Raw genomic sequence first — 21831 nt, forward strand, 5'->3', positions numbered from 1 at the left:
TTTATACTTTTTTACTTTAAACATATTAATTAAATTATATTGTATCTGCTTTCAAAACGTATCCAAACTCAGACCATGTTTCATACCTCCATATTAACCACCTTGGCCCAAGACACTACATAGAATATTGCAATAGTTTCCTTTTAGACTTTGCTGGTTCTGCCTTTCCTCCCACTTAACCTATTATGATTCTTTGTGACCATAAGATCAGTCTTCTAGTGACTTACTTCTCAGAGTAAAAGACAACATCCTTACAATAGTTTATAAGGTGTTATGTGAACTGGAACTTGATAACTTGCTAACCTAATCTTCTACCACTCTGCCTCTCACTCTGTGTGCTGCAGTCATACTGGCCTTTTGAGTATTCTTTTTACAATATTAGGCATATTCCCCATCTGGACTGTACATTTGCTGTTCCCTCTGCACAGAATGTTCTTCTACCAGCATGGCTTGCTCCCTCACTTGCCTTCAGGTCTCTGCACAAATGTTTCATTGTCACTGAGGATTTACCGGACAGTCTTATATAAAATAGCAATCTCCATTATTTTATTCCCTAAAATCCCTATTCCCCCTTGAACCTTGTATTATTCACTTATTACCATTTGACTGATTTCTTTTTTGTTTCTTTATTATTCTGTCACCATCCCTCCCCCACTAGAATGTAAGCTATACAGTAGTAAGAATGTCTTTTTTAAAAAAAGTCACAGCTGTGTCCCTAATGTTTAGTACAGTCCCTGGTGCCTAGTAGGTTCTCAATAAATACTTGTTGAATAAATAAATGATTATATAACATTGTTGAAGCTACTGTCAGTATGGTGAGTAGGTACCATCATTTTGGGAAAGTCACAAATCATACTACATTAGAATACTGTGGTTCACCTTCTATGACTTTTTAGATTTCTTCTTTTATTATTATTGTTGTTTTTGGTGTACTTATTTGGTTACGATTGGAGAAAGCTTCTGGCAAACTTGAGATAATTGTGTTTAATTTAGGTCATGGATCAGAAAAATAAGTATAATTTTCAGCATTTTTTAATAAATATTTTCAGAAAAGAAATTTTTTAGGCTATCTGACTATAAAAAACCATTATATATAGCTCTCTAAAACAGTTTGCTGTTTACAGATGTTTAACAGATTTTATTTAATTCCATGTAAGTCCCCTAGAGCCCCAAAATAAATCTCCTACCTGATTTTGCCTGTCCCTTTGAGGTTACAATGCAGTGCTCTCTAAAAATAGACAAAGATTAGTAGGAGGCCTAGATTACAAATACTTCAATGTGATTTTTGAAATGAGGACAGCATAAGTTACATACACTTGTACTAGTGTAATTCAATTCCAGAAGGTATATGATACTTGTATTAAAGATCATCTTACATTGCTAACACAAAGTGAAATGCTGTGCTATTAAAAGACCCATATCAAACGTCATCTATTTGAAACTTCATGACTCTCCCTTGACAGATTTAACTCCTCCCTATTTTCTTAGTACCATAAACTTTGATCATACAGTTTAATAAGAAATATAATAGTTTATTTTTATACCTTATTTTCATTAAATTTGGGAGGCCTTCAGGATTCTCAAGAAAATGCCCAAATGTTGATTTAAAGAATGAATGAATGAAAATGCTTCAGATATACTTTTCTATATTTTGTCACTGGTTATTAGTATTAAAAAATTATAAAAATGGTGTGGACCATACCACCAGTGGACCATAAAGATAGTAAAAGGTAATACACGCCTAAATATGATTTTTTTACCTAAGTAAAACAATGTACTTCACACAATTAGTTCATTAAGTACATTTCTGTTGTTGCTCTTTTTTCATCTACTTAGATTATGTTTTGTCATATAATTATGTAATATCTGTATGGTCAGGGAACATTTTTTATTTTCAGATGTGCAAACACATGAAATTGGAGTTTGTTTGTGGTCTCTGGCAGGTCCAGACACTCTTGTTTGGAATTTAAGAAATGTCTCTTTCTCTCTCTTTCTCTGTCATTGGAAACTGCATGACAAAATAGACCAGTTGGATTTAATTGATATCTACATGACATTACATCCAAAAAAAAAAAAAAAACCCAGAATACACATTCTTTTCAAGCACTCATGGAATGGTCTCTAGGATAGATAACATACTAGATCACAAAACAAGCCTCAGCAAATTTAAAAGGATAGAAATTATTTCAAGCATCTTTTCTGACCACAGTTGTATGAAACTAGAAATCAATGACAGAAAGAAAAACAGGAAAAGAATTAACACATGGAGACTAAACAGCATGCTACTAAAAAAAACCAATGGGCCAACAATGTGATCAAAGAAGAAATTAGAAAATACCTTAAGACAAGTGAAAATGAAAACACAGCCTTACAAAATCTATGGTATACAGCAAAAGCTGTTTTAAGAGGGAAGTTCATAGGGATACAGACCTTCCTCAAGAAACAAGAAAAATCTTAAACAACCTAACCTACCACCTAAACTAATTAGAAAAAGAACAGGCAAAACCCAAAGTCAGCAGAAGGAAGGAAATAATAAACATCAGAGAGGAAATAAATACAATAGACCTAAAAATAGAAAATAGCAATAAAATCAAGAGCTGTTTTTTTGAAAAGGTAAACAAAATTAACAACCTCTAACCATGCTCACCAAGAAGAAAAGAGACTCAAACAAAATAAGAAATAAAAGAGGAGAAATAACAACAGATAACATAGAAATACAAAAAAATCATAAGAGAGTACTATGAAAAGTTATATGCCAACAAATTGGACAACCTAGATGAAATGGAGAAGCTTCTAGAAACATACAGCATGCCAAAACTGAATCAAGAAGAAATAGATGAATTGAACAGACAATCACTAAAAGTGAAATAGAATCTGTAAATTTAAGAACTCCCTCCAAATCAAAGTCAAGGTCCAGACAGCTTCACTGGGGAATTCTACCAAACATACAAAGAAGAACTTATACCTGTCCTGCTCAAATTATTACAAAAAAGTGAAGAGGAGGGAACACTCCCAAATTCATTCTATGAAGCCACCATCACCCTGATACCAAAACCAGACAAAGACACTACAAAAAAAGAAAATTACAGGCCAATGTCCTTCACGAATATGGATGGGAAAATCCTCAACAAAATATTAGCAAACCAAATCCAACAATACATACATACCATCATCAAGTTGGATTCATTCCAGAGTCACAAGGATGGCACAGCATACCCAAATCAATCAATGTGATACACCACATTAACAAAAGGAAACAAAAACCACATGAGCATCTTAATAGGTGCAGAAAAAGCATTTGACCAAGTTCAGTGTCCATTTATGATAAAAATTCTCACCAAAGTGGGTATAGAGGGAACATATCTCAACATAATAAAAGACATTTATGACACATCCACAGCTAACGTAATTCTCAATGGTGGAAAACTGAAAGACTTCCCACTGAATTCAGGAATAAGACGAGGATGCCCACCCTCACCACTTTTATTCCACATAGTATTGGAAGTCCTAGCCACAGCAGTCAAGAAAAAGATATAAAAGATATCCAGATTGGAAGGGAAGAGGCAAAACTGTCAGTATTTGCAGATGGCATGATATTCTATGCAGAGAACCCTAAAGTCTCCACACAAAAACTATTAAAACTAATAAGTGAATTCAGCAAGATAGCAATATATAATATTAATATACAGTAATCCATTGTATTTTTTTACACTAACAATGAAATATCAGAAAAAGAATGTAAAAAGAATCCTGTTTAAAATAACATTAAAAAAAATACCTAGGAGTATACCTAATCAAGGAGGTGAAAGACCTATACACTGAAAACAATAAAACATTGATAAAGGAAATTGAAGATGATTCAAAGAAGTGGAAAGATATCCCATGCTCTTGAAAGGATTAATATTGTTAAAACGGCCATACTATCCAAAGTAATCTATGGATTTAATGCAATCCCTATCAAAATACCCATGACATTTTTCACAGAACTAGAACAAATGATCCTAGAATTTTTATGGAACCACAAATGACCTAGAATTGCCAAAGCAATCCTGAGGAAAAAGAACAAAGCTGGAGGTATAACCCTTCCAGACTTCAGACTATACTACAAAGCAACAGTAATCAAAACAGCATGGTTTGGGCACAAAAACAGATATATGGATCAATGGGACATAATAGAGAGCCCAGAAATAAACCCACACACCTACAGTCAATTAATCTATGACAAAGGAGCCAAGAATATACAATGGAGACAAGACAGTCTCTTCAGTAAGTGGTGCTGGGAAGGCCGGACAGCTGCATGTAAATCAATGAAATTAGAACACTTCCTCACACCATATACAAAAATAAGCTCAAAATGGCTTAAAGACCTAACTATATGATATGACACCATAAAACTCCTAGAAGAGAATATAGGCAAAACATTCTCTGACATAAATCATAACAATATTTTCTTAGATCAGTCTCCCAAGACGAAAGAAATAAAACAAACAAACAACCAAAAAAACACATGGAGCCGAATCAAACGTAAAAGCTTTTGCACCGCACAGGAAACCATCAACAAAATGAGAAGACAAACTATGGACTGGGAGGAAATATTTGCAAATGATGTGACTGACAAGGGGTTAATATTCAAAATATGCAAATAGCTCATACAACTCAATATTGAAAAAACAATCAATGTAATCAGAAATTGGGCAGAAGACCTGAATAGAAATTGTTCCAAAGAAGACGTACAGATGGCCAACAGGCACATGAAAAGATGCTCAACATCACTAATTATTAGAGAAATGCAAATCTAAACCACAATGAGGTGTTACCTCACAGAGGGCAGAATGGCTATCTTCAAAATCTCTACAAGTAATAAATGCTGGAGGAAGTGTGGAGAAAAGGGAACCCTCCTGCACTGTTGGTGGGAATGCAAATTGGTACAGCCACTATGGAAAACAGTATGGAGGTTACTTAAAAAGCTAAAAATAGAGCTACCATATAATCCAGCAATCCTACTCCTGGTTATATATCCAGAAAAGACAAAAACTCTAATTCGAAAATGTATGTGCACCCCAGTGTTCATAGCAACATGGTTTACAATAGCCAAGACATGGAAACAACTGAAGTGCCCATTAACAGACAACTGGTTTAAGAAGATGTGATATACATATACATACGTATGTATATGTATATGTATACATATGTATGTATATGTATACACACACACATAAAATGGAATATTTACTCAGTCATAAAAAAAGAATGAAGTGTTGTCATTTGGACCTAGAGAGTATTATACTTAGTGAAGTAATTCAGACAGAGAAAGAGAAATACTATATGGTATCATATGTGGGATCTAAAAAATAATACAAATGAATACAAAACAGAAACAGACTCACAGATATAGAAAACAAATTTACGGTTACCAAAGGGGAAAGGGAGGGGGGAGGGATAAATTAGGAGTATGGGGGTAACAGATACAGACTACTATATATAAACTAGATAAGCAACAAGGATTTACTATATAGCACATAGGATTATGTTCAATATCTTGTAATAACCTAAATGGAAAATAATCTAGGAAAAAAATGTATCTGAATCACTTTGCTATATACCTAAAACTAACAATATTGTAAAACAACTATACTTTAATTTTTAAAAAGAGAGATTTCAGAAAGATTTCAGTCAGTGGCTAGTAGATCCTCCCAGCTAGACTAAAGAGCTGAAAAATCTTAAGGCTGTTGTCCCATAGAACTTTAACATCCTGCCCAAATTGGAGAGGGGCCTATCTAGAGAAGAATTGAGGGTGTGACCTCTCTTGAATGGAGAGGACTAAAGTCAGACTCATAGGAAATTCATTGTTTTAAAGAGAGTTCTACTGGTGGAAGCACCACAGTGTGAACTGAGATGGCTCTAGTTACACAAAGACTTCTGGGGGCCCAACTTTCTTTGAGTAGGAACAGAGTGAGAAAGCCAATCACCTGCCAACAAGGGCCATTTCTCATGGAAATGTAAAGACCCCTCCAAGGGCAGAGCTCTGAAGAACAAAGAACTGCAGTCTATTCTACTTAGTAAGCACACTTTCCTGACTTTTCTCTTCCCTGTCTCCTCACTGTGCTCCCTGAGATGACCGTCAAGTAAATTTCCCATTTTCAAGTTCTTGTCTCAGGGTCTGATTTTGGAAAATCAGACTATGATGCCGGGCATCCTTATTTTGTCCTCAACTATAGTGGAAACTCCACTCGTGTTTTCCCACTAAGTATGATGCTGGATAACTCTGGAGAGAGGGGTTGAGTGACCCAGGACCTGGCAAGAAGATACATGTATAGGGAGAAGCTGAGGAGGATGAGGAGTCCCAAGAATAAGATAGATTTGGGGGCCAGCAGAGGGTCATGGCCAGTGAGAAAGTTGGGGTAGGGAATAGCACTAGTGCTTTAGGGTGGAGATGTCTAATATTCAACTTTTAATTGTTACCTGTCTTGTAGTGTCATTTCCTACCACTACCCTAAACTTTCAATAAGAGCCTGCTGTCCATTAAAAAAAACAGTGGTGAAAGATAGGTATGAAGTATCCAACTATTTTTTTATCACTTTTTATTATAGATTAGTTGTTGAATTCCATCACATTCCTTTTATGAACATCGTGACTCATCCACTCTTCTCCAGAATGATCATTATGAATAAAGCTACTATGAACATTTTTGTATATGTCTCCCATTAAACATGTCCACACATTTTGGGGGTATATATACATAGGAGTGGCATTGCTGGGTCATAAAGTGGGCATTTCTTCACTGTTAGTAGACACTGCCAGTTTTCCCAAGTGGTTATATCATTCACATTCCCACCAGCAGTGCATGGGAGTCTGAAATTACCTATGTTGTTGTCAACACTTGTTATTGTTAGTCTTTTTATTTTCAGTCATTCTGATAGATGTGAAGTGTTATTTCATTATAGCTTTAATTTTCACTTTGTGATTACCAAAGAAGTTGAGCATTTTTTCATGTGGTTAGTAGTCATTGGATACTGTCTTTGGGGAAGTGCCTGTTCAGCTCCCGCGTCCGTTTTTCCATTGTGTTAGTATTTTTCTCACTGATTTATAAAATTTCGTTAAATACATTTTTAAAACAACTTAAATACAGGGGTTAAGATGGGCTGAAGTAAAAGCAGCCCATATGGGAAAAGATATACCATGCAAAGGCTAACAGAAAGCTGGTATTGCTTTAGTAATATCAGATAAAGTAAAGTTTAAAGCAAGGAGCATAATTGTTAGAGATAAAGAGGGATGTTTCACAGTCATTAAAATGGACAGTCCTCCAGAAAGATATAGCAATTCTAAATTTGTATGTGTAAAATATAGCCTCAAAATACAGAAAGCCAAAGCTGATAGAACTAAAAGGAGAAACAGACAAATTCGAAGTCACAGAGAAATATTAATACACTTCTTTCAGTAACTAATGGAGCAAGCAGACCAAATATCAGTAGTGTTATAAAGGATTGGAACAATATGATTAACAACTTTGACTTAATTCACATATGTAGAGCATTTTATCTAACACCTACAGTGTACATATTCTTTTCAAGGGCACATCAAAAGATTAACAAAATTAATTGTATCCTGGGTCATAAAGCAAGTCTCATATTTCACAACATTGAAGTAACAGAGAATATGTTCTCTAATCACAATGAAATAAGCTCAGAATTAATAACAAAGAGATAATTAGAAAAGCCCCAAATACTTATAGTTAAGCAATATTCTTATAAATAATAAAGAAGAAATCACAGTGGAAATATTTTGAACTAAATGACAGTGACATACCAAAATTTGTGGAATACAGCTAAAGACATTTATGGCCCTAAAAGCATCAAGTTGAAAAGAAGAAAGACTGAAAAATCTGAAACATATGCATTCTTTTCCAAGAAGTTGAAAAAAAAATCAGAAAAACTAAACTGCAAGAAAGTGAAAGGAAGGAAATAATAAATATGAACAAAAATTAAAACTGAAACAAAAATTAAAACCTCTTGAAACAAACAGAATAAAACAAACAAAATCCCCAAAGCTCTTTGTCCTCTATTTTCCCATTTCAATAAATAGAAATTTTATCCTATCATGTGCTCTGAATTTGGAATCAACCTTGACTGCTCTCTTTCACTCACCCCTCACATTTGTCAGGTGATCCTATATATGGGGGGTCCCCAACTCCCAGTCCGCAGACCAGTACAGGTCCATGGCCTGTTAGGAACTGGGCCGCACAGCAGGAGGTGAGTGGCGAGCGAGCATGCCGTTCCCCATTGCTTGCATTACCACCTGAATCATCCCCCACCAACCCCCGTGGAAAAATTGTCTTCCACGAAACTGGTCCCTGGTGCCATAAAGGTTGGGGACCACTGCTATAGGTTATACCTTAAAAATATATCCAGAATCCAGTCATTTCTCATTTTTGTTGATTACAGCCTGACCTAAGCCATCGTTATCTCTTACCTGGGTAACTGCTGTAATTTCTTAATTGATCTCTGTATTCCCTCTCTTAGCCCAGTTCTTCGTATGATAGTCAGAATTACCCTGTAAAACCTTCATGTCACTCTTGCTCTCTTATCTTTCCAGTCCCTTTCCATTTCTCTTGGCATAAAAGGCCAAAGAAAGCCCTTACAATGGCCAAGGAGACCCTGAATAATTTGCTCACCTCGTCTTATTTTTTGCCTTCTTCCTGTCCCTCCCTGAGCTGCAACCATACTGGCCATCTTGCTATTCTTCAGACATGCTATTGAATCTCTAGGCTGTCGCACTTGCTGTTCCTTTTCCCAAATATCCATTTGGCTTACCTCACTTCAGAACTCTGCTAAGTATCACCTTATTAAAGAAATCTTCTCAATCACCCCATAAAACAGCAATCCCCTTCCCCCATACTTGGCACTCCCTACTTTTTTTCTGTAATATATGCCTGGCACCTAGTAGACACTCAAGCGTTTATTTGTTAAATGAATAAATTCATGGATGGAACTATTCAAGTGGTTACTACCGGAAGTGATGTGAAAGTAATATCTATGTAGGAAAAACTTCCCAAACCTGTTTATTTCAGGATACAATGCTCTGATTCTTCTGGGGGTTTTTTTGTTTTATCTTGAAATAAGTTTAGGCTTACAGAAGAGTTGCAAAAATAATACAGAGAGAGGGCTTCCCTGGTGGCACAGTGGTTAAGAATCCACCTGCCAATGCAGGGGACACGGGTTCAGTCCCTGGTCAGGGAAGATCCCACATGCCGTGAAGTAACTAAGCCCGTGCACCACAACTACTGAGCCTGCACTCTAGAGCCTGTGAGCCACAGCTACTGAGCCCGCATACCACAACTACTGAGCCCACGTGCCACAACCACTGAAGCCCACGCACATAGAGCCTGTGCTGCACAACAAGAGAAGCCACCGCCATGAGAAGCCCATGCACTGCAATGAAGAGTAACCCCTGCTCCCCTGCTCACTGTAACTAGAGAAAGCCCACATGCAGCAATGGAGACCTAACACAGCCAAAAAATAATAATACAGAGAGTTACCGTATACCCTTCACCCAGCATCTCTTAATGTTAATACCTTATATAATCATAATACAATTATCAAAAGTAAGAAATTAGCATTGGTGCAATGCTGTTAACGAAAGTACAGACTTTATTTGAATTTCACTAATTTTTCCACTAGTATTTTTTCTGTCCCAGAGTCCAGTCTAGAATTCCCTATTTCATTTAGTCATCATGTCTCCTTAATTTCTTCTGGCCGGTAACAATATCTCAGTCTTTCCTTATCTTTCAAGACCTTAAGACTTTTAAAAGTACTAGTCAGGCATTTTTGTAGGATCTCCCTCAATTTGGACTTATCTGATGTTTTCTCATGATTAGATCAAGGTTTTGCATTTTTGAAAAATACCACAGAAGTGATATGGCCTTGTCATATCAGGGGAGACATGGTATCAGTGTGTCTTATTACTGGTGATATTACCTTTGATCATGTGGTTAAAATAGTGTCTTCTGGGTTTCTCCACTGTAAAATTACTATTTTTTTCCTTTGTAATTAATAAATATTTTGGAAGAGATATTTTGATAAGTATTTTGATAAATATTCTTTTTCTCCTGATACTTTCAGATATTAATTTTAGTATTCATCAGTGGATCTTGCTTGAAGCAATTATTATGTGCTATTCCAATCATGATTTTTTTCATTCCTTCTGTGTTTATTAGTTGGAATTCTTCTATAATGAAGACTTATTCCTTCTCCCCCCATTTATTTATTCAATAATTTATTTATAAAAATGTGGGTTTGTATTTGTTTTATTCTTTGGGTTATAATCTATTACTGTTACTGTTTATTTTGTTTAAATTGGTCCAGCTTTGACATCCATCTTATTTTTAGACATGCACCCATCTTATTTCTCTTGAGCACTTCCTTACTTTCTGGCACCATGAGATGCTCCAGCTCATGTTGTATTTTTCTTGCTCTGCCCTGAAATCAGCCACTGCTCTGTGGAATCCTGGTTCTTCTAATTGGAGAAGGATATTTAGAAACCAAGGTCTAGATACTTGTTTCATCTTTTATAGTCTTTTTGTGTGTCTTGGCACTCTTTGTTTTCTTCTTCTTTTTTCATAGTCCTACCACCATGAAAACCTCTGAAAAACCTGACTTATATCTAGAGGAAAGTTAACATTATTAGAAGAGAATTTTCTGATCGAAATATCAGAAAACCAATATGTGTAACTCTGTCATTTGCTTTTGTACATGTGTTGAACAGATTTTATTTAGTTCTATTTTAATCCTCTAAAGCCTGGAAGTAGATTTTAAATATGATTTTTGGCCTATCCTCACAGTGTTACAATGTAATCGTTTCTAAAAATACACATAGGATAGTAAAAGTCTTAGATTTCAAGTACTTAGTGATTTGGGGATTAGGGAGGCATAAATTACATAGCCTTATACTAGTGTAAATTAACCTCAGAAGTTAAAATATATTTCTAGTAAAGACTGACTTAAATTGTTATCACAAAGTGCTGTGATAGATAATAAAGATCCAGATCAGTCATACCTGTAAAATTTTAGAGCTCTTCCTCAGCATAATTGCCTTCCTTTTACATGTCCTTTAACAATAGGGACTTCAATAATACAATATATTAATTACTAGAATAATAAATTTGCACATCTTATTCTCATTGAACTTGGAGGCTCCAAGGACTGGAATTCCGGATGTATTTATTTATTTATTATTTATTTTTATTTTTGGCTGAGTTGGGGTCTTCGTTGTTGCGCGCAGGCTCTATCTAGTTGTGGCAAGCGGGGGCCACTCTTTGTTGCAGTACACAGGCCTCTCATTGCAGTGGCCTCTCCTGCTGTGGAGCACAGGCTCCAGGCGTGCGGGCTTCAGCAGTTGCAGTTTATGGGCTCAGTAGTTGTGGTTCTCAGGCTCCAGAGTGCAGGCCCAGCAGTTGTGGCTCACGGGCCCAGTTGCTCCGCAGCATGTGGGATCTTCCCGGACTAGGGCTCGAACCTGTGTCCCCTGCATTGGCAGGCGGATTCGCAACCACTGCGCCACCAGGGAAGCCCTGGATTTATTTTTTTGTGTCCTATTTAGATGCCCAGATGTTGGTTTATGAATGAAAGAATGTACCTCAGAATATGTGACTCTACATTTTATTAGATTACTAATAATTAATTCTCAAATATCTCTAAAGAGAGTAAAAGTTAATGTGAATCTGAATGAGTCTGTTTACCAAATAAGAAGAGTTAGGATAGTACTTCGGGTTCATTTAGTTTCATTTATGTTTCTCTAATCATAGAACAAGTTCTGTATGTAGTTATATAGCATCTGTAAAGATGAGACGTTTCTTATTTTCAACTATGAAATTAATGGGATGTGTTTGAGGTCCATGACTCGTTCATAACTCACTTAGTAATAATTAAGTAAAATTGACCCCTTTTTGTTATTGAGAATTGCATCAGACTCAGGATTCTAAAATTTCGGTTTGATTTCCATGTTATCTTCTCTGCCTTTTTTTTTTGGCCCTTTACCATCTCACCCCCATACTCTATTCTTCTTTGTTCATTCTTGCTTCTCTGTCCCATCAGTCTTTGCTTCTCTGTCCCATATACTCTCGCTTCTTTCTGTCATGTGTCCTTACTTCTCTCATGTATTATTGCATCTTTATCCCTCCTCCTTCCCTTCCTTCCATCAGTCATTCTTTCCATATTTCCTTCTAGGAGTACACATATCTATCCTCTGCTTCCGTATATCCAGACCTCATTCCATCCTTCCTTTTCTTATTCCTTCTCTCTCTCCAGCCTTCTTTCTGTCCTATCATTCCTTCTGTTCATTCAAAGCGAAGGTCCTTTCTTCCATCAGTTCTTCTTTTCCTTTATCTAGTCTAATCACTACCATATATGTACTGATGAATTCCAATTTTATATCTTCCACCCACACACTTCTACCTTGGACTACAGATTTAACAATCCCACTTCCTGTGCTATATATTACCTCTTGAATTCCTACCCAGATACCAACTGCTCTTATCATTTTCACTATTACCACTGTTATTCATGCCACCATCATCTCTCCTCTAGAGCAGTATAAGTAGCCTCCTAAGTGGTCTTCCTATTTCTGCCCTTTGCCTAATACTCATTTTCTACCCAGCAGTCCAAGTGATTATTTTAAAAGTTAAGTCATGTCATGTCCCAGTCTCTGCTCAAAACCTTTCAAAGGATTCCTATCTTTTTTTTATTATTATTGAGGTAACATTGGTTTATAAGTTTCATGTGTAAATTATAATTTAATTTATGTATACACTGCAGCATGCTTACCACTAATACAGTCACTGTACAGTTAACCCCCTTTACCTATTTTGTGCTTCCATCCTCTCTGGTAACCACCAATCTTATTTTTCACAGATGAAAATAGAGATCTTATTTTATTCTTTTTTCCCCAGCTTTATTGAGATATAGTTGACATGTAACTAGTCTTTTTCTGAAAGAGAGAAATTTCAAATAGGACTGTTAGACTACTGAAAAGCATTACACATAGATCTGGGAAAGCATGCTTTTGAACACGTTAGACATTTTATTTAGTTATGTGTAAATCCTTTAAAGCCTAGAAGTACATCTTATACTTGATTTTGGCCTAACCTGGTAGAGTCACAATGCTGTGGTTTCTAAAATTAGACAAGGAGTAAGAGTTCTAGATTATACATAGCTTTGTGCAATTTTTGAGATCAGAGAGGCTTAAGTTACATAAATTGTATTAGTATAAATTGATTCCAGAGATTGAGTGATCTTGGCCCTTTTAAACTCTATTATTAATTTTAATAATTTTCTGTGTATTCTTTTTTTATATGTTGATAGTGTCAATACCCATATCATCTGTAAATAATCATGTTTTTGCTTCTTCTTTTCCCATCCTTATACCCTTTATCTCTTGATCTTCTCATTACTACACTTGTTAGTCCTACTAGTACCAGGTTGAATAGAAGCCGTGACAGGCATCCTTGTCTTCTTCCCAATCCTAAAAGAAGTACTTTCAACATTTTACCATTAAATATGATGTTTTCTGTACTTTATGTGAATGCCCTTTTTCACATTAAGGAGGTTACCTTCTAGTCCTGGTTTGATGAGGCTAAAAGGAAATTGAATTTTAATAGCTACTCTTTCTGCATCTGTTCAGTTGGTCATGTGAAATTTCTTTATTCTATGAATGAGGTGAATACACTAACCAGTTTTAAAACATTAAACTAATCAACTTTCTGTGGATAAGCCCAACTTGATCATGATGTATATTTTTTAATGTATTGTTGTATTTGGCTTGCTAATATGGTATGCTTGTGAGTGAGATTAGTTTGTAATTTTCCTTTTGTACTGTCCTTGTCTGATTTTGGTATCAAGGTAAATCTCACCTCATAAAGTGAGTTAAGGAGTGTTCCTTTTTTGTCTATCCCCTGTATGAGGTTAGAATCCTCTGTAAAATTAAAACTGTCTATTTCATGAACGTTTGGTAGAATTCATCTGTATAGCTGACTGGCTCTTGTGTTTTCCATATAAGATTTTTAACTACGAATTCAGTTTCTTTAGTAGGTATGAGACCATTCATGTTCTTTATTTGCTCTTGAGTCAGTTTTGGTAAGTTCTAAATTTCTTCTTGAGTCAGTTTTGGTAAGGAATTTATCCATTTTATCAAAGTTTTCAAATTTATTTGCATAAAATTGTTCATACTGCCTTATTTGCCATTTAATCCCTGCAATATCTGAGATTATATCCTCTTTTTTATTCTTAATATTGCTTATTTTGTCTGCTCTCAATTTTTCCCTTAATTTACCTTGTCAGTTTTACAGTATTGTTTCTTCAAGTAATAAATTTTGGCTTTGTTGTTTCTATTATGTATTTGTGTTCTCTTTTCACTAATTCCTACTCTTGATCATTTCCTTCTTTCTTTTTCTTCTTTAGAACATAGAGAACAATAGATGAACAATAGAACAATAAACATCTTTATTACTTGAGCTAAGATAGGAGGGAGGAGGATTTGTTTGCCTTTCCGGGCCTTGATTTTCCTCAGCTAGAACTCCAGCTCCTTGCATTCTAGCACATAGCCATCTGCTTGGCCACACTGGCCTGGTTTTGAAACAATGCATGCAAGGAGCTTGCCCTGCTGGAACTGCTCTTCCAGAAGACTGCTGATTTTGGCAGTCTTTTAACTTTCATCATATTTCTTCTGAATTTTCTTTTATCGTTTTTTGTTTAAAATCCCTTCCTCCTCAGAAGTCAGCTTGGCTCCTTTCTTGTGGCCCCGGGGTAGTGCATACTGGGACTCCTACCACTGTCAGAATAGTGTGCTGTCAATGAGCACAATGCAGTTCTTCATCAGGGTCTTGGTACTGACCAGTTCATTGTTGGAGGCACTGTAAACAATAATAAGCCTCGTTTTGCACGTACAACACTCCAAGCCTCAGGGGAAGTTCCCCACGTCCAGCCTCAAGTTCCCCACGTCCAGCGACTTCTTGTTGTCTCCCTGCATGTGGAATGTGTATATGAGGCAGGGTCAATCTTAGTGTTGGCAGCAGGGATTCCCAGCTCATACTTCTGCTTCTTGTGGTAGGCCTTTCTCTCGTTCTTAGTCTTGTGGTGCTTGTGCCAGTTGTTCCGAGATATGCCTGTTGCTTAGTGCTGGCTGGAAAGAGATCATTTCCTTCTTTATATTTTTTTAAAGATTTATTCTGCTGTTTTCCTAACTCATTTTCAAGTCTTTTTTTCTAATGTAAGGATTTAAGCCTATATATTTTCTTCTAATACCTCTTTTTTGTTGTTTTTCATTCTGCGCATTTTAGATATATTTTTTTCATTATCATTCAGTTTTAGGTATTTACTAAAATCCATTGTGATGTTCTTTGTTTGATAAATTGTTTGGAGAAGTGTTTTTTTTTTTTTTTTTTTTTTTTTTTTTTTTGCAGTACGCAGGCCTCTCACTGTTGTGGCCTCTCCCGTTGCGGAGCACAGGCTCCGGACGTGCAGGCTCAGCGGCCATGGCTCACGGGCCCAGCCGCTCCGCGGCATGTGGGATCTTCCCAGACTGGGGCACGAACCCATGTCCCCTGCATCGGCAGGCGGACTCTCAACCACTGCACCATCAGGGAAGCCCGGAGAAGTATTTTTTAATTTCAAAATGTATGGTAGATACCAATTTCTTTAAATCTGTTGAATAGTATTACGACCTAGTACAGGGTCAATTTTCATGAGTATTCCATGTATACTTGCATAAATGTTCTCTACTTATTGGATATAATGTTCTCTGACTGCTTTATATCTTATGTCTTTGTCTTTGATTTTGTGTAGTTTCTAGATGTGGATGTATCTAGATGGTGTATGGTGTATCTAGATGTGGATCCTTTCTCTGTCTCTGTCTCATCTCTCCTTCTCTGTATCTCTGCTTATTTTTATCTGTTCTTTATTTCTGTTTTTATTTCCCCTCCTCTCCATGCCACCTCCCAACTGTATCCCCATGTTCCTCTCTTTCTTACTCTGCTTGAGATTCATGAGCTTCTTGAATTAATATCTTTCAGTGGTTCTGGAAAATTCTCAGTAATTTTCAGATCTCTTATTCTGCAACTCAGATTAAGTTCTTGTTTCCTTGTGTATTTTATGATTGATTGATTGATTTTTGGTGGAACTTTTTCTGGAGAAATTGAAGCATGGGTTGAAGTTGAGAATCCAGAGAGGATTTATAATTTCTTTTAACAATTATCTCAGATCACAACCAACCTGGGACCACGTTAAATGCAATGATATGCTTGAGACGTTTGGTACTGTTTAAATTCCATGAATTTGCATTGAGATTATGCATGGGGGGATGCACAAGAATTGTTTAATAAAAGAAATAATTTTAGATTTATAGAAAATGTACAGATATAATACAGAGTTCCTGATTTTACTCTATACCCAGTTTCCCCCAATATTAACATCTTACATTACCACCATATTTTTGTCAAAACTAAGAAATCATAGCACTAGCTAAATTGCAGACCATATTCAGATTTCCACTAATGTTCTTTTTCTGTTCCAGGATTTCATCCAAATTACCACATTGTAGTCATGTGTCCTTAGTCTCCTCTGTCCTGTGATAGTTCCTCAGGCTTCCCTTGTTTTTTATGACCTTTTTGATTTAGAGTACTGGTCATGTATCTTGTAGAATAGTCCTCAATTTAGTTTTGTCTGATGTTTTTCTCATCTTTAGAGTGGGGTTATGGGTTTTGTGGAAAATATCACAAAAGTGAAGTGTTCTTCTCATCATATCATACCAAGATGTACATGATACATGACTGACTTATCGCTGATGATGTTTGCTCCAATATGTGGTTGCAGTACTGTTTGCCAGTTGTCTCCACTGTGAAATTACTATGTTTAACCTTTCCATTCAGGAATGGGAGATTTTATTTTCTTTCAGCCCAGACTGAGTAGAGACAGGCAAATTTCCTTCCTGTCCTATTAAGATTTATGTCTTATTTACATTTGAACTGTGGATGGAGCTCTTTAAAGCCCAGGTTTTATATTGAGGGTCTATTATTAGTTTCCTCAGTTGGATGGGCCTTGGGCTTTATCTCCTGTCCTCCTCAACCTGGATTATGTTTAAGCTTTCCAGGGCTCTGTAGAAATCCTCAAGGCTAAAGCTGACCTTAGCACTCTGCTTAACCTCTTATGATTCCTTACTTTTGGGGCAGTCCAGTGAATTATGTTTAAAAGTTTTCTTTTCTTGTTTTCTGTCAACTTTTTGTTAGTTATTTCCATTAAGGTATCTTAATCCAATGTACTGTCAGCAACAGAAGTTAGTAGGTTTCTTTTGACATTGATTTTGAATATTTTTTAAAATGTTAACACTTGTGTTGGGGGGAAATACAGCTTAGACTTAGAAAGTATGTTACTTGTAGTCATTCTCCCAATTCCTCACTCCCCCCGACCCAAACACACACAGTTCTTATGAGTTTCTTAATTTAAGGATACTGTTTTCTCTGCTTTGATTGATCTTTCCTACTTGATCCTCATGATCATTACCTATTGATTCCAAACTCTGTTCAAGTGTTTTCTTCCTCATGCCTTCTCCTGTCTCCTTTCCCCTGCCCCCCCCCGCCACAGAGTTTGATTTCTTCTGTGCTGCCATAATATACCCTTCATTAAGAAATATGAAGACATATATATCAATGTTGGTTTGAACATTATGGTAGATGTTATTATTGTTCACCATTATTCACCTGCAGGAAATTTATGCTTCTGCCTTCTTGAAGTTTGGCTTGCCCATGTAACCTGCTTTAACCAATTAAATGTGAGCAGAAATGCCTTGCCTGCAGTAGATACATAGCATGAGTGAGAAATAAACTTTAGTTATTTTAAGACACTGAGCTTTGAGAGTTGTTTGTTACCTCAGTGTAGCCTAACATATTCTGTCTTAATTGACACACATGCTCATCCCTCATCTTGAAGGCAAAAGCTGTCTTTTAGTCGTCTTTATGTCCTTAAAGCTGCCAGCCTAATTTTCCTAAACCATTTTAGATTATTATATATCCTTCAGGAAAGTAACATTATATAGTGCAAAGAGTATGGGTTTAGAGTCAGACACATCAAAATTAAAAAATTTTTTACTTGATTGCTTAGCTGAGTTACTTTGGAAGATGTCCTTGAGTTTTAGATTCATTTTTAAAATGAGATACCTTATAAAGTTGTTGGGAATATAGTATATGTAAAGTACCTAGTACAGTAGACATTCTTTCCCTCTCATATTTCTTACTTCTCCATTGACTATTGAATCAAGTCTTTAAAAGTCCCTTTCTCCTGCTTTCATTAATTTATTTATTTGGTTAGTCATTAGATAAATATTTTTTGAACTGCTACTATATGTCAGGCATTGTCTAGTTACTGGGAAGTGGTGAACAAGGCCTAGTCCCAGTCTTTAAGGTGGTTACAGTCCTATGGCCAATAATTCTCCCTTCCTGTCTTCAGCTATCAAACAAAGGTATATTAATACTGCAAGTCCTATCTCTACCATCACCTTGATAATGTTGCCTAAATTTCCCCCCATCTCAAAAAAAAAAGAAAAAAATCCAGAAGTGATTGTTCAAAGCAAATTACTGGTATTCATATGTGTCTCTTGTAATATATATTGCATTCTGCCATAACAGGTTCTGTTATATTCATATACATCATGTACATTTTCAAGTTTCTTTTCTAAATTTTAAGCTCCTTGAGTGTTGGAATTTCATATCATTTATCTTGTATTCCTCAAATCAAGAATATTATGTGGATAATGAATAATATCATTCATTAGAAGGTGTTTTAGGAATTTATGGGGGCATTTTTGGTAGTCACAGTGATTGGAGGGTCCTAGTGGAATTAATGAGGAGAGACTGAGGATGGAAAACTTCTTGCAGTACTCAGGACAGTCTCTCAAAATAAATAGTTGTCCTGAGTCCCACATAACTTTCAAATATTATACTAGATGTTTCGTGAAACATCTAGTAAGTGAAAAACTTATTCATGATTTTCAAAATCTAGAGCCTAAATCCATTTTTATGTGTAAACACTAGGTATTTTTTACACAATTTTAATATACATTGAGTGTTCCTGAAATATATTGATCACCAATGTGAATCAAGGGAAGATTGAACTTTGTCCAGACCTCTACTAAATTTTGCTCAACATTACAGAAAACCAAAGGCAGTAACACTCATGGTATTTGAGTCACCAATAATACAAATGTATTATTCTGTTTTTTTGTAGCTGTTGAATTTAAAATGATTCTGTATGTAGGTGTAGGCATCCAACTAATTCATTGTCTTTTTGTTTCATACCCAGATATTTACTTATGGTAAGTAAATGTTGCTTCTTTTTAAAATATAAATGACTTTACTTAAACTTCTCTCATATATTACATTGGAGTGTTATATTAATGCTTTACAATTGTATATAAGGATATGTTATCTATGAATTTCATTTCAGAATTTAAAATAAGGCAGTGAAAAATATTTGTTATAAAAAGTGACATTGTGTCATGGTTTAGAGCCACTGATTTATGAACCATTAGAGCCTGGAAAAAATATAAAATTTGCTTTTAAAATACATATTTAATCCTATTCAACATTAAACTGTTTTCTTTAGGGAAAGTGTATATCACAAATATTCTGATAATTTGAATAATGTTAGCTAAGAGCACTAAAAATTTGTTACAAACCAGAAAAAAAGCATATGTAAACTTTATTCAATTTATAAAGAGACAAATTGCTATTTATAATTTTTGAACTTCTAATGAAACACCAATGACTGCTTAATGACTGAGACTCTCCATTTTTTTCTTTATTATAGTTAGTATATTCAGAACTTTTATTTTAAAAAATTTAACTCTGTTGTTTCACAAGGAGGAAGGGTAGAAGAGAAGATATTTTGCATGTGATTTAATGATCTTAATTTATAGTCTGTAAATCACTTCTCTAGGGTCAGCAATGAATTGTCTTGGTTTAGATATTCTAAGTGTAGTTTTCATTGTTGAGCATGTGATAAGATATATTTTATAAACTAAAGTGCAGAACCAGATGGCTTTATTCTGGTATGATACGTGTTAATTCATAATGCCTTGTTTTTAGCAGGAATGGGATTATGTTGTATCTTACTGTTGCCTTTTTTAGACTATTTTATAGACAGAACTAGAAATTCTAGTTATATAAAGCTGTACTAGCATAGGCTGGAAAGTAGGTCATTGTTATGGGGAGTATACCAAACTGCCCACTGGTTGCTATAGCAATGACCTACTTTAAGCAACTATTTCTGTTGATTCATGTTGAAATCATCTTTTGGAACCAGCATAAAGAAACACACCACATGTAATTTTTCCTAATAGCAATAAGGTGGTGATCGCTGGAGGTAAAAAAAAAAATCCTTAAAATGTTTAAAGTGAAGAAATATATTTTCTCACCTAACCCCTCTTCAATTTATTTTGAAGTGCTGCAATTAGTATTGTAATTAAATAGTACCAGAACTGTTCTTCTGTGTGGGCAATACAATTATGCAGAGGGGTGTAGTGAGTTTTACTACCCTTTGGCCTATTTAAAAATCAACCTGTTACATGTAGTTAATAGCATTATTAACTGAGCCTTCAAATGGGTATGGTTTCAAGAAAACAGTAAACATGCCAAATTGGATAAGGTCTGAAAATAAGTTCCTATTAAAATTGTACCTTATGGGGAGTTCCCTGGTGGCCTAGTGGTTAGGATTCTGGGCTTTCACTGCCGTGGCCCTGGTCAGTCCCTGGTCAGGGAACTGAGATCCCGCAAGCTGCATGATGGGGTCAAAAAAAAAATACTTTATGCAATTTCAATATATTGTATTAAATCATTCCATTCAGTGTTGGATTCCTGTTCTTAGGTACATGCATTCGTAATATATAAAGGTTGAAATTGTTGTGTTCTCTGAAACACATTGAATCTGAACTCTGGCAGAACTCACTCTCTTCCCAGTTGAGGGTAAAGGATGAAAAGTTAGACTATAGAGTACCCTTTGAAGTAACATTATTCCTTCAGCACTAAAAAGAAATCTTACCTGTCAATGAGTTGATATTTTGAACTTGGTGTATTGGAGATTTTATGGTATTATCAAGGAAGAATTATATGCTTAGAGATTAGTTGATTCAGGGTCTTAATTGCACTGCATCTTGTTGTATATATATTCATATTCACATTTGCCTTGCCTTGTGGGAAAGATTTTCATCAATCCTTTGCTCAAAGTCACATTCAGAGAAAGTTAAGAGTTCAAGATGATTATGTATATAGATGTAGGCATTAACTAATTCATTATCTTCTTTTGTCATGCCCCGGTATTTACATATAAAAATACATGTTACTTCTTTCAAAACTATAAATTTTTCCCAAGGGAGAATAATTATAACTTCTGCTGAATGATATCTACCAAGTACTAGTTATTTTATGCTCTTTCTATCCTTTCAGCAGATGTTCAAGACAACTCTATAGGTTATTTTCTACTATTTCTGAATTTTTCAACAAATTGTGTAAGGCACGTGATGAGATTTGTTTGCCAAATGTAGAATCCAAAACACAGGTAAAGAAAACTGTGTAGTTAGGAGTGAGACACAGATATTTAATTTGAAATCCTTCAGGAGGAGAAGGTGATCTATATATGATAGCTATCATATAACGTACAATCTGAAAGTTTCTCTAGGATGAGGTTATGTCCTTTGAGGGTTTAGGGGATGGAGAAATTACTTTCAGGTGGAAGACTGAAGATTAGTGGAATGTGAACTTAAAGAGATGGGTATTGGGAAAGATACTCCAGGCCG

General features: G+C 35.5%; 1 protein-coding gene and 1 pseudogene across 3 annotated transcripts in view; one reads left to right on the forward strand and one right to left on the reverse strand.

Annotated features, from left to right (window-relative positions):
• LOC132499003 (small ribosomal subunit protein eS8-like) overlaps positions 1-16341 on the reverse strand; it is a 39923-nt pseudogene extending 23582 nt beyond the window's left edge.
• The window catches only part of CRY1 (cryptochrome circadian regulator 1), a 97530-nt gene that overhangs the window by 36254 nt on the left and 39445 nt on the right, over positions 1-21831 (forward strand). The window lies entirely within an intron of this gene.

The sequence above is a fragment of the Mesoplodon densirostris genome, chromosome 11 (assembly GCF_025265405.1).
Source record: "Mesoplodon densirostris isolate mMesDen1 chromosome 11, mMesDen1 primary haplotype, whole genome shotgun sequence".
Classification (NCBI taxonomy): Eukaryota; Metazoa; Chordata; class Mammalia; order Artiodactyla; family Ziphiidae; genus Mesoplodon; species Mesoplodon densirostris.